The sequence below is a fragment of the Tachyglossus aculeatus genome, chromosome X4 (assembly GCF_015852505.1).
Source record: "Tachyglossus aculeatus isolate mTacAcu1 chromosome X4, mTacAcu1.pri, whole genome shotgun sequence".
Taxonomy (NCBI): Eukaryota; Metazoa; Chordata; class Mammalia; order Monotremata; family Tachyglossidae; genus Tachyglossus; species Tachyglossus aculeatus.
Genome location: NC_052098.1, coordinates 54,416,312 through 54,430,570, shown reverse-complemented (window position 1 = coordinate 54,430,570; position 14,259 = coordinate 54,416,312). Strand labels below are relative to the sequence as shown.

Genomic DNA, 14,259 nt, shown 5'->3' with positions numbered 1-14,259 from the left:
TTGGCGACTCATTGAGCAAAGTATTGTTGATTTTTGCCATTCGTATCCCCTAGGAATGAAAGGTTCATGAGTAAAATTATGTTTCATCATTTACTTTCAGAACAAGTCATCCTTGCATTTTGTAGAAAGTTTTCAATAGCATTTACATAGCAATAACAACAGACTGTGAGCCCGTTGTTGGGTAGGGACTGTGTCTATCTGTTGCCAACTTGTACTTCCCAAGCGCTTAGTACAGTGCTCAGCACACAGTAAGCACTCAATAAATACGATTGAATTAATGAATGAACAGCAAGACTTTTAAGATATCACAGTTTGGGATTTACATTTCTGTACAATTAATCTTACCACATTAATGTTTATCAGTCAATTAAGCACATGTGCTTAGAGGAGCTACTGTTTTCACCCATAATTGATGTCAACCTAGCATTTGATTAGAGAATCTTGTCCCTTAATGAATAAATGGTAGCAATCTGCAAAACACAAAGAACATTTTAACACAATTGAAAACATGAATAAATCCAACTTTTAAGCATTAGTAAGCTAATAGCAACTTCATAAAGGCCCTTATAATCATTGATATTTTTTTAAGTATTTGCCAAGGAACAAAATAAAGAATACTTAAGACAGATGAGTTCTACCTTTATTTAATTCTTTTTTTTTTAGAAAGCATGTTTCATCCCAAAGAATTCTAAAGTAGTTTACATATTTTGCTAATCAGTTTTAACTGATTTCAAAAATGATAAACACACCCAGAATCCCTAAATCAATCAGACATTTTTCCAAATGTTTCAAAGTTCCAGTTTATCTGTCACAAGTATGATGCATTAAAGGAAGATTATAAACTTCTTGAGAACAGGGATCATATCTTCTAATTCTGTCGTATTCTTCCAAGAGCTTAGTACAGTGCTGTACACAATGTAGGTACTCAACAAATACTATTGATTGATAAGATGATAAGGGAAAAGATGATGGTCCATGCCATAGGACAGAATGAAGCATGATTTAGTGGATAGAGCTTGGGCCTGGGACTTAGAAGGACCAGGGTTCTAGTTCCAACGCCGCCACTTGTCTACTGTGTGACCTTGGTCAAGACACTTCACTTCTCTGGCCTCAGTTCCCTCATCTGGAAAATGGGGATTAAGACTGTGAGCCCTTTGTGGGGCAGGGACCGTGTCCAACTTGATTATCTTGTTTCTCCCCAGAGCTTAAAACAGTGCTGGGCACATAGTAAGCACTTAACAAATACCATTATTATCATTATTATTATTAATGGAACCCGAGCATCATAGGAGAAGCCTAGTAAATTAGTATAGGAAAATACAATTAAAAATAGTTTGGCTATGAGTCTTGTTGATGAAGTCCCTCGTGGGCAGGGATCGCGTCCACCAACTTGATTGTATTATAATGATGATGATGATGAACGCTTAGTACAGTGCTCTGCACCCCAGTAAGTGCTCAAAAAATACCATTGATTGATTTACCTAACCTTGCAGAAAAGTGATTTAGAGCCACCACAGGAGTGCTTTTGTTAGGATTTAGGGTTTGATCAGGCAGCGAATGGTACAAGGGTCCAGCAGAAGAGGGAAGAAGAAAAAATGAATAACATGAAACCCAAACAAAAGTGAGGGCATAAACGTTTTACATAAAAAGGAGCATTTGTGTGTGTATGGTGCCAAAACGTAAGGCCAGAGAGAAGCAGTATCTACTGGGAAAGGAAATCCTGGGAGTCAAACAAAAGATGAAGATCCTGAACTGGGACCAACAAAGCAGGTAAATCTAACTGGGAGTTTTTAATCTGCCTCAGTCATATTGAAGGAGGAAAGAACAATCTTTCTAATTATGAAGATACCTCTGTTGGTATCATCAGCTCATAATCCCCATTCAGATGCACATTTAAATCAAGCACTTAATCTTACTCAAAATTCAGTTTTTGGCATTTAATACCATAAAGTCAGTTTCACTACACAAATAATTTGTGAAAAGAGTAGTTTTAAAAAAGTGCTGCCATCAAATCAAAGCCCTAAGCCAGAATGCTTAATATATGCAAGCAGAAGTTTGATACAAAGGCAACTGGATGTCAGTAGAATGGAGCAGGGTAACATGATGCGAATTTACAACCAGAGTCGAGACTCTCTGGAGGGAGTTAGAATAATGGTGATTGATTACTCTAATCAATAATAGAAAAAAGAAATTAACAGGACTGGTCTGACAATTTATGTGAAGCATCACGTGTGAAGTCCAACAAAGGCCTCTCCAGAGTAACTTAAAAACAGAATAACACATTCTTGGAAGTAATTTATGCTAGGTGTGGAACTAGTATTTAGAGAGGAACCAGACATTTTGATCCTCAGTAAAGTGAAAATGAGTTCATTATTTTAAAGGAAAAAACACAGTGCCCCCCAGATTAGCTCAAACGATGTGGAAAGCATGTTGAAATCTGATTTTCCAGGGAGTGTGAATGTGAGTGTACCTGTGGTACTCAAAATTGATAGCAAGTTCTCAGGCATGTACAATATTGTTCATACCTTTCTAAAGGATGTTCGGTATTACACTTCAACAAGCTTTTCAGAAGCAGAAATTTATCCTTCAAGTACCTGTAATGCTAGCACTCAAGACTATAGCAGTTAGAGAGAGTAAGCCTAAATAATGAAACAGGCCATTTTCAAAACATAATTTCTGAACAATAGCAGAACAAATCATTAGACGACATAACATGAGTAAATTTAAATGTTAATCACGAAGGTGAGCCCAATTCACAGGTCTGAAGCACCTGAGGACCTAAGAGTACAACATCTGGAGCAGCAGAGAAAGTAATTTCCATCTGAACTTGCTCTTATTCTTAGCCAAACATCTACTTCAAGCTAAAACTCCCTCACTACGTGGCACTGGCTTCCACTTGCCTCCTCCCCCACCCCAACATGTTTTGAATGTGCTGTAACGGGGGAAGAAGATAAGGGGTGACCAATAAGGGGTGACCACGCTGATATCAGAGTGTTTATCCAGGACCCCAGTCTCACCCAGCTCCCAGCCATGGTCTATCAAAGGGATATATGTCAACCTTGTTGCACACCATGTGTAATGAAGCCATTTACTGTTCATTCACAGTACCCAGGGCAAGGGATGCTTTATACTGTTCTTTTTCCTCCATACCCCTCACCCCTCACTACTTACCTGAAGGCATCCCTAGTCAGGGGCAAAATTGGGCTCCAAAAACAACAAGAGGATTTTTTAAAAAGAAAATCGACAGCTTATTTGGCACGGAATCTCCTAAGCAGCAAATGAACTACCATGCTTGGGATGTTTATACACACACACACACACACACACACACACACACACAAACACACACACACACACACACACACACACGTGCACCCACCTTCTAGATCTCGCTCTGCCACTTGTCAGTTGTGTCGCCATGAGCAAGTCACTTAACTTCTCTGTGCCTCAGTTATCTCATCTGTAAAATTAATGCTGTGGGCCCCATGTGGGACATGGACTGTGTCCAACCTGATTAGCTTGTATCTCCCCAGTGCTTAGAACAGTGCTTGACACATAGTAAGCACTTAACAAATACCATCATTATTATTATGCATATTATTTATATATAGTACACATATACTCTGTGTGTGTGTGTGTGTGTGTGTGTGTGTGTGTGTGTGTGTGTGGTTTGTGTATTTGTTCTTCATTTGTGAAGACAATGCCTCTGAGGACATGATCTTATCCACACACATGAATGTGGTGGAAAAGACTGATATGTGGGGGACTACTCTTCCTCATTGTGTGCCCATAAAGCTAGTTCCTTGCTGCACAGATACATTTATCCCATACAAGGCCGGGCTCTGTTTTCAAACCTGCATCTTGGTATCTTAATATTTTTATTTCCTTTAATCAAAGTGCCGCTTTTGGTTCAGTGAAATGAGTACAGCTCTATGCAGAGGGAGACCTAGGTTCTAGTCCTAGCTCAGTAAATAGGGGAATATCTGCTGCGGCTATGCCATCAGTCTTGAAGTTTTCTGATTGAAGAACCCCTTGGGGCATTTCACAAGGTGGATAAGCCTAGGAGCAAATGTTTTACCCCCATTTTACTCTCCAAAGTGTTCAGTTCAGTAGGAACTCAATAAATCATATTGATTGACTATAAAAGAGCACACATATAAAAGATGATAAAAGCAAGTAAGAAAACAAAGATAACGAATAGCTAAGAAATGAATAGTGTTAGAGTGGTTGATGGGCTAGGATGACCAGAAATGTGGGGTGTTAATCCGGGATTGACATTTTGAGGAGATGACTCTATTGAAGGGCTGTGAAAATGGGCAAGGACATGGTTTGGATGTCTGGTGAGTGAAGTGGGTATTATGCAGGGAGGAATGCTGTGAACAATGGGCCGGTGACAGGAAAGTTATGAGTGAGGCGTGTTAAGGTATCTTAGGTGAAGAAGTGAGAGTGAGCTGAAATGTAGCATGAGAAGAAAGCAGATAAATGAGAGAAAGCTGATAGCCTTGAAGCCAATGATTAATAATAATAATAATGGCATTTATTAAGTGCTTCCTATGTGCAAAGCACTGTTCTAAGCACAGGGGAGTTTACAAGGTGATCAGGTTGTCCCACCTGGGGCTCACAGTCTTCATCCCCATTTTACAGATGAGGGAACTGAGGCCCAGAGAAGTTAAGTGACTTGCCCAAAGTCACACAGCTGACAAGTGGCGGAGTCGGGATTTGAACCCATGACCTCTGACTCCAAAGCCCGTTCTCTTTCCACTGAGCTACACTGCTTCTCTGATTGTCAGGAGGTTTGTTTTATGCAACCTAGCAAAGCTTGGTGCAATGAGCATTGCCTCAATTCCAGTTGACTAACTGCTTTCCAGAACCTCACTGTTGGTTATCTTAGCATTAGGGGTTGAGGATGGCTAAAAAATGATGGTGAAAAAACTGTTCAAGAAACCAGAATGCCTTTCTATCATTGATCTGGTCTCACAGCCATATAGAAGACTGCAAACCACCGCAGTTTGAATGCCAAGCTGCCAGGGAAAGACACAAGGAAGGGGAAGGACCACAAGGAAAGGACCACCCCTTCCTGCCGAGGATTCTGGAACAAGGACATGCAGCATCGCCTCACCACAGAGGCTGGGGGAGGTGAGATTGCAAGTGCAATCCTACTAAAGGCACTTTCCCCTAAGAAGGAATGTCACTCTTCTCTCACCCTGAGTCAACTTTCTGGAGCAAAGGGCAGGGAAGCTAAGTCTGCAGGGGGTGAGAACTGTCACCTGCAACTGCCTCTACTTCCCACCCCAAACTACTCTTGTTCTCCTGAACAGTAATGGGGGCAGAAGCACGTAAGAGCTAGTGTTCAGTGCCCTTCCCCATTCATACCCCTACGAAGAGGGTTCTTCTGTCCAGAAAAATCAGGAAAGAACTTCTGACTTATTTTAGTTGATTAGTTAGGGGAGAGAAGAGGTCTGACCTGATTATCTTGTATCTATACCAGCCCTTAGTACAGTGCTTGAAATAGAATAAAAGCTTACAAATACCACAATTATCATTATTGTTATTATTCCCTTCCCTAGTCCACAGTTACTACAAGACCTCCTAGACTGACACACGATTGGGGAGCTTTTTACTCTCTCCCAATTTAAGGAAAAGTAGAAATCGACCTAAAGAAGCCCTGGACAAAGCAATATATCATTTTGTAAAATCAACTTTAAGTTGGTCAAAATACAAAAATTAGCTGTCCCTGATGATCATTTAGCCCAGCTTAATGGTCAGAGAACCCTTAGAAAGTCAAATGTCAAAAGCAGGAAGAGTTTTAGAAGCTTTTGATTATATTTGGATATCTAACTGCCAGTTACGGTTTCTGAATACTCTGGAACATGCAACTTGGTGTTCTATAAATTTATGGATATGTTAAGAAAAGGAAAATATCACAAGCAGAGAATATTGCAAATAATTTTTTCTTCTTTGGAAGGTGGAAAAATGTGAAGGGATAACAGAAAGCATTTCATACTAAGAAAAAAGACTGAGCTGCTAAACTAAATCCACTGTATCATCCTTTATCTTAAAATTTATAAATATTATCCCATTTGTAAATGTTATTGGATAACAGAACAACTTAACTGTCGGCAGTGAGTTGTTGCATGTTTACATACTGTAAAATTGCTTCAGACACATCATTTACCATTTCCTGATGAGTTAATATGCAAAGTGGAAGATTAGTGCACAAAATGAACATGTTTTCCATTAGGCATTAATTGGAAATTCATCTAGAAGGCAGGCACTGTTGGCAGCTAATGTGTTTGCATACCTAGTCTGAGAGAATGCTAATAATTGTCCCAATTTCCCCCGCTTTGATGGTGCCTAATATTATGTATTGTCCTCTCCAGAAAAGTAATCTAAATACCCATGGCTCCCACTGCTCAAGAAAGGTTATCTTAACCATCATTCTCTTTAAAATTGATCTCAACTTTGCGTGTTCCACTTAAAGGTCATGATCACTCTTTTTGAGTCTGGTTTTTTCACGTTGTTAGAGAGCAAGATGACCAGCCTGAGAGAGGGATACCTTCTCCTCCAGAATCATTTGGGAATTTCTGGGAGGAGGTTGGCCTCTCTACCAAGAGTGAGAAAGCTCCATCCCACCGGGGGTGGAGCCAAGCTCTGCTGAACGCAGAGCAAAGGGAAGTCAAGAGTTCTGTTGGCTTTGAGGTGAAGTAAAAGTAAGAGAAGGAGGAGAAGTAATAGTAGTAATGGTAATTCTTAAGCCCTTACTTTGTTCAAAGCAGTTCTGGGAAAAATATACATGGGCAAAAATTAAACAAAATTGCTGGCCCTCAAGGGGCTCACAATAAAGAAGGGACCTGGGGATGGGCTACAGCCATATAATACAGGGTGAAACAATAAAAACACATAAAAAAACATAAAAGACAGGACAAAAACAGAATCAACAAAAGGGACAGAGGGCATTGTGGCTAGAGGGAGCAGAGTTTCAGGCTCCTCATGGCTTAGTGTCCAACAGTGACAGCCATGACCACAGTCACAGTCATGGTGAGTCATAGTGGTAGACTGGAGTAGGGTCAAGCCATATTTATTTATCCTTCCCTAGCCTGTATGTTTGCTCACCTCCTGTGACTGTTGTCATTTATTGAGCTTGGATGGTGTGTTTTTTCCACTGTCTCCATGTACTGATGGTTCGGAACTGGTGCAGTCCTTCAGGGAAAACAAAAAAACAAAAACAAAAAAACCTCCAAAATCTGTGTCAGTTTGCTTAAATATTAAAAATGCCAGTCATTCACCTCATCTGGTAGTGATTCTTTCTGTGTTCGTATGTTCATTAGAGATTTCAGAGTATTTTCATGGCTGATGTTGGTTTGGGGGGGCCTATAAATAATACTAATAATGATGGTATTTGTTAAGCATTTACTATGTGCCAAGCACTGTTCTAAGTGCTGGGGTAGATACAAGTTAATCAGGTTGTCCCACGTGAGGCTCACAGTCTTAATCCCCATTTTACAGATGAGGTTACTGAGGCACAGATAAGTTAAGTGGCTTGCCCAAGGTCACACAGCAGAGAAGTGGCAGAGCCAGGATTAGAACCCACACCCTCTAACTCCTAAACTCATGCTCTTTCCACTAAACCACGATACTTCTCTAAACTCACAGTAGTCTATGTTTTCTCCTCCACCTTCATTTAATTCCTCAGACTTCAAGGTGTTGTTGAGAGATAGGTGACTGCAAAATGCCATGAATGAAATCAAGGAAATGGAAAGGCGGATGGACAGAAATGTCCAGCTGAGATTTAGATACTTTTTTCCCTTCACAGTTCACTCTCCAGAACTTCCAAATATAAAAATATCCAGTAAACGTTTTGCTATACAGCTTCTAATCTCAGAAGTTCTTTGCAAGTGAAAGTAAGACAGAATGTCTCTGGAGTGATGGCACTGCCTGCTGTTGGCTCCTGGTGGTGGGAGAGAAGTGGAAAGAATGGGTAAATGGTGGATTTTTTTTATAAAAATACAGTGGCTTTTGATGGGTCTTCTAAATTTAGAGTTTCTTGGAGAAGTGCCTGCAGTGCCTGCAATTATCTGAGGAAAATCGCTGAGAGACTTTAATTATTATTAGTAATAATTATAATAATAGTATGGTCAGGGATGACTTTGTGCTGGTTTCTTCTTCCGGTGGAAGAATTCGGAAGAGATATCTCAGTGTTGCATTGGGGAGACCTCAACCACTCCATTATATCTACTTAAAGTACATCCCATTCATTAATTTAAACTATGTCACTGAAAGAAGGTGAACCTGTTAATGATATAAACTGTTTGGGAGGCATATTGAGAAAGATAAGGTGCTGTTGGATATAGAGGAGGAAGAGAGGGATAATCAGAGAGGGAGAATGGGAAAGGAAATTGAAAGGTATAGGTAGAGAAGAATACAGGGACAGAAAAAGAGAACATGATAGGCTCAGAAATGAAGGCAAGATAAGGGTGAACAATGCAGAAAAAGAGTCTGAGATTCTCCTACATATTTGCCCACAGATTGACCCGCATTCTTTCTCCAACAGGAGAGGTGGGGTGGGGAGGATAAAGTAAGAGTTAATTCTAGGAACTGTTAATCTGGGACAAATTCATAGGGACAATCCCCAGGTGGCACCATAGCTTTTTAAAAACCTAGAGGGAAACTGTGATCATCTCTGAGTTGGGAGATAACAGAGAACAGGTCAATACCCCCACAGGTGATGCATTTTTGTGGTCCCAGATAAGGTATAGTGAAGTTTGGGAAGTTTGGCAATGGAAATTTCATAGAGCCAGAGGCTTCTATTAAGAGACATCAGAGCTGTGCAACTGCCCAGTACCAGGATTATGGTATGTTTGAGCTGAAATCATTTGATTTAGCCTTTAGAGTTCAATTCACATTCATTTCATGAGCCCCAAGTACTGCATTAAGACATTTCTGAATGGGGTTGACTTGGCAGCTGAATGCACTGCTTGGGGAAGTTCAAACATCAAGCTCGCTTCCTTGCAGCAGGACTGGAGTTCAGAGATAGCACACAGGCTCAGGGCAGCAAAGGCACTACAGTGAAGCCTGCTTATATTATTCTCCTTGTTAATGCTTTAATCCTACTGTGTAATCAAATTCCAGCTAAAAACCCATTAAGATATGCGTTTTCTTGTTTCTCCCCATTTATCAAGTTGGATTTTTATAACCCTCTGTAAAAGAACAAGACAATTTTCAGTGAAACTCAAAGTATATTGTTGATGTGCTTCACTAAAGCCCCTTTCAGTCCTCCTCTACTAAGGTGGCCAGATTTCCATTTTTAGAAAACAAGACACTGATTACAGTCTGGCTTCACTTGCTCTCTAATTCTGTGGAGAACCAGGGTTTATGTCACTCCAAAATGGGACAATTATTCCCTCCAGACAAATCTTTCTGGGAAAGCAGGACAGGGTGACAAAAAAAGGGACCCGCCTATTTGCATGGCAATTCCCTACGATATAAACTGTATAATATGAGATTGGCCTCCGGCACACACAGCAGATGTGAGATTGATCAATACCAATAGTCTCCCTTCTGGCTCAAGCCCCATGTCCAAGACAAAACAGATCTCTGGCAAAACCCAAATGCTATATCACCATACAACTGCTGCAGAAAAACCACAAATCAAAAATCAACTTCACTTCACTCTGAGGACCATTCCCGTCTCAAAACAGGAGTCTTTCTGCCTCCCTCCAGATGCCAGGCTCTCCAATCGGCCTTCCCTTGCGGCACTCTTTGGCCTGCTATATTTTTTGGCTTTTCTCTGAATACCCTCCTCATGATAGCAGCTGGATTCATGAATTATCCTGTCCACTCTCTTTTGGTGGGGCAGAATCCCTAAAGAAACAGCAAGTTTAAAAGGAAGAGATTAGGTGCAGTAGGGAAGGTAAGAAGAAACATTTCACAGAATCCAAGATGTGTTACTTTTTTGTCATGGGGGAAGGGTCACTGCTATGGAAATAGCTCTTTAACTGACAGGTGCAGGGGAAAGATTTATATCATCTTGGTACTCTGGACCCCTGGAAAAAGGAAATAAATAGTCTTAGTTTTCAAGTAAAGATACACTGAAGCAGCATGGCCTAGTAGAAAGAGCACAGACCTGGAAGTCTAAAGGACCTGGGTTCTAATCCCGGCTCTGCCAGTTGCTTGCTGTGTGACTCTGAACAAGTCACTTAACTTCTCTATGCCTCAGTTTCCTCAACTGTAAAATAAGACTTAAACCTGTTCTAATAGTAATAATAATGGCATTTATTAAGCACTTACCATGTGCAAAGCACTGTTCTAAGCGCTGGGGAGGTTACAAGGTGATCAGTTTGTCCCTTGGGGGGCTCACGGTCTTAATCCCCATTTTACAGATGAGTTAACTGAGGCACAGACAAGTTAAGTGACTTGCCCAAAGTCACACAGCTGAAAATTGGTGGAGCCGGGATTTGAACCTGCGACCTCTGACTCGAAAGCCCATGCTCTTTCCACTAAGCCATGCTGCTTCTCTGTTCTCCTTCCTACTCAGAATATGAGCCCCATGTGGGACAAGGACTGTGGCAAACCTAATTAACTTGTACCTGCCCCAGGGCTTAGATCAGTGCTTGACACATAGTAAGTGCTTAAAAGTGCTACTTGAAAGAGAGAGAAGAGTGAAATAAAATGACAGTTATGGGCTTGTGAGACAAGGAGGATGGTGGTGTTGTCTACATTGATGGGAAAGCCAGGGGAAGCAGCAGAGCATAAGGATATGTGCTGGCTGGAGGGAGTAGGGGGCAGGGGGAGGGTGGTTAAGGTGGCTGGATTATAGTGGGAGAGGCAGGAAAGGTAGAACTGAGTACCTTAAAGATAATGCTAAAAAAAGATAGGGAAAGAATAGAAAAAGTTTAGAGGGAAACTTCTGGCAGGACTGGAACTCTTAGTTCTTATGCTCTGTCTTGTCTTATGGGTCTATCTGACCCATAGTGATTCCATGGATATATCTCTCCCAGAATGCCCCACTCTCCATCTGCAATTGCTCTGGTAGTGTATCCATAGAACTTCCTTGGTAAAAATACAGAAGTGGTTTGCCATTGCCTTCTCCTGTGCAGTAAACCTGAGTCTCTGCCCTCAACTCTCTCCCATGCTGCCACTGCCCAGCACAGATGTGTTTGAATTTGCAGCAGATTGCCTTCCACTTGCTAGCTACCGCCCAAGGTAGGAATGGAATGGGTATGCCTCTGCTTGACTCTCCCTCCCATAGCTGAGACTGGTAGAGTACTCAAACTCTCCAGGTGCGATCCTGAGAGGGGGCTTATGCTCTGTGGGGAAGCTCTAATTCACAGTGGCCTCCTCTTACCAGGTGTATAATGCTGTTAAACTATTTCATTTTTTTTTACCCAAATGTTTGAAAATCCTGAGCTGAAACATAGAGTTACCATCTTACTGCTTGAGAGAACAGCTTGAAAACCACATGGCTAACATCTTTAATAATAAGGATACTTCCCAAGAAATGAAATAGAAAAGAATTCAAATAATGAATGAGTAATAGTCAGCCCTCATATACAAATAATTTTCATTTCATTTAACTTACTGAGTTCAAAAATACAAGGAAATAATTTACAACAACAAAAAATACCTTTCTAAGGATATCAATTCACCACCATAAAAGAAGGCTCTGTTTGGTCTTAGAAGATGGGGAGAGAAGTAGTCTGCCAGTGGGAGAGAAGTCCAGGCAAGAAGTCATCGACAAGAGAGACAACAGCAAGGCAGAGTGGGTAGGTTGGTATCAGAGGAATTATGTTTGTGGCCTGTGTGGTAGTGGGAGAGGAGTGGGGTTAGGTAGAGAGGAGAGAACTGACTGAGTGCCTAAAAGTCGATGGTCAGGAGTTTCTGTTTGATGTGGAGAGGGATGGCAACCATTGGAGGTTTGTGAGGAGTGGGGAGAAGTGTGCAAAACGATGTTTTAGAAACTTTATCCAGGCAGCATATGGATGGAGAGGGGAATGCCTGGAGGCAAGGAGGTCAGAGAGGAGGTTGATGCAGAAATTGAGATGGCATAAGACAAGTTCTTGGGTCAGTGTGGTGGCAGTTTGGGTGAGGAGGAAGGAGCAGATTTTGTAGATGATGTAAAGATAGAACTGACTGAATTTGCTACTTGAAAGAGAGAGAAGAGTGAAATAAAATGACAGTTATGGACTTGTGAGACAAGGAGGATGGTGGTGTTGTCTACATTGATGGGAAAGCCAGGGGAAGCAGCAGAACATAAGGATATGTGCTGGCTGGAGGGAGTAGGGGGCAGGGGGAGGGTGGTTAAGGTGGCTGGATTATAGTGGGAGAGGCAGGAAAGGTAGAACTGAGTACCTTAAAGATAATGCTAAAGAGTTTCCCCCCATCCACCTGAGTCCCTCAAGAAACAGTTATGGATCCCCTTCTAGTCTCTAGCTCTCTTGAAGAACTTCTTCACTCCCACAGCTTCAATTATCATTCTTTGCTTTTAGTGGAATTATATTTGCTGTTCCCCATCATCTATCTGTTTTTTTCAAAATCTAATTCAATCAACCAATCAATGGTATTTAATGAGCACTTACTGTGTGCAGAGCACCGTACTAAGCACTTGGGAGAGTAAAATACAATAGAGTTGATAGACACATTGCCCATTCACAAGGAGCTTAAAGTCCACAGGGATGGACAGACATTAAAATAAATTATGGATATGTACATAAGTGCTATGGGGCTAAGCATAGAGTGAATATCAAGTGCTTAAATGTTCACAGCCAAGTTCATAGGCAACTTGGAAGGGAGAGGGAGTAAGGGATATGGTGGTTTAGTCAGGGAAGGCCTCTTGGAGGAGAAGTTTAAGCTCATTATTGACAGGAAACATGTTGGCTAATTCTGTTGTACTCTTCTAAGTGCTTAGAACAGTGCTCTGCACACAGTAAGTGCTCAATAAATACCACTGATTGATGTGATTTTGATGAGGCTTTGAAGGAGGGTAGAGTGGCAGTGGTATATAAAGGGGAAGGGAGTGGACAGGCCAGAGGGAGGATGTGGACAAGGGGTCAGCAGTGAGATAGATTGGGATCAAGGTACAGTGAGTAGGTAGTCACTGGGAGTGAAGTATTGTAGTAGGAAATCAGCGATGTAAGATAGGAGAGGGCAAGGTGATTGAGCACTTTAAAGCCAATGGTAAGAAGTATCTGTTTGATATAGTGGTGGGTGGGCAACCATTGCTGGTTTTTGAGGTGGATGTGAACCGAACGATTTTTAGAAAAATGATCTGAGGAGCAGAATGAAGTATGAAATGGCAAGTCTGAAACAGTTGGCATGGGAAATGGGCATGGGAGTCAATAAGGGAGAGGTATTGTTTCCAGACAGAGGAGAGGGCAGAGTTATAGCAGTTAAACCAGCCATACTCATCATCAACAATGAGGCATGTACAAACCAGGAATGAAGAAGAAACAATGTAAAGACATAGTGAAGCAGTGTCGAACAATGAGGCACAGCATTGGACTGTTGGGAGACCCCTATAACAACCTGGTGGGCAGCAATCAGGAGAGATATGGATCTTCTCTAGCAAAAGCTGTGCAAAAAAATGGGATATCAAGGGACAGGCTTGAAAAGAGTCAGGTCCTGTGTGAGGAAAATCTATTAGCACAGAAATGAGCTATCTTTATGTGCAAAACAGGTAGATAGAAGGGTTGCTCACACATTTGTTTTTTTAACCAAATTCACACATGCAGATAAAGCTCAACATATCTTGTTTCCTTGTCTTTCCCCTGCAACCTGCTCATACTTGTACCTTTTTTCATCTCAATCAAAAATGACACCATCTTCCTGTCATCTTCAAATTCTCACTATTTTTCAACTCACATTCAGTCTCCTGCTAAATCCTGCCAGCTCTTTCTACAGAATATCTCCCGGATCTGCCCCCTTATCTCCACCCAAAACTGCTACCACTCTGGTCCAAGTCATTCCTTGCTGCTCTGACAGATTCCAGCCTCTCTCCCCTTCAATCTAAGCTATACACTGCTACACTGGTTATCTTTCTGAAGCATCACTTGGCTCACATCACCCCTTTTCTCAAAATGCTCTACTTGGTTTCTGTTTCTCTTTTCATCAAACAGTAACTCCTCACAGTCAGCTTCAAGGCTCTCCACCAAATCTATCTGCTCTCTCCACCTGGTGTTCCCCAACATAATCCCTTTGGTCTGATGGAACAAACCAACCACCAAAACAACCTTCGAGCTGTACCTCGCTCTTGTCTCTCTCACC

General features: G+C 41.5%; 1 non-coding gene across 1 annotated transcript; it reads right to left on the bottom strand.

Annotated features, from left to right (window-relative positions):
* Positions 1-11,160: 11,160 nt before the first annotated feature.
* Positions 11,161-11,297, bottom strand: LOC119948480. Its single transcript, XR_005456873.1, has one exon. It is a non-coding gene; the product is annotated as a small nucleolar RNA SNORA7 (small nucleolar RNA).
* Positions 11,298-14,259: the final 2,962 nt, after the last annotated feature.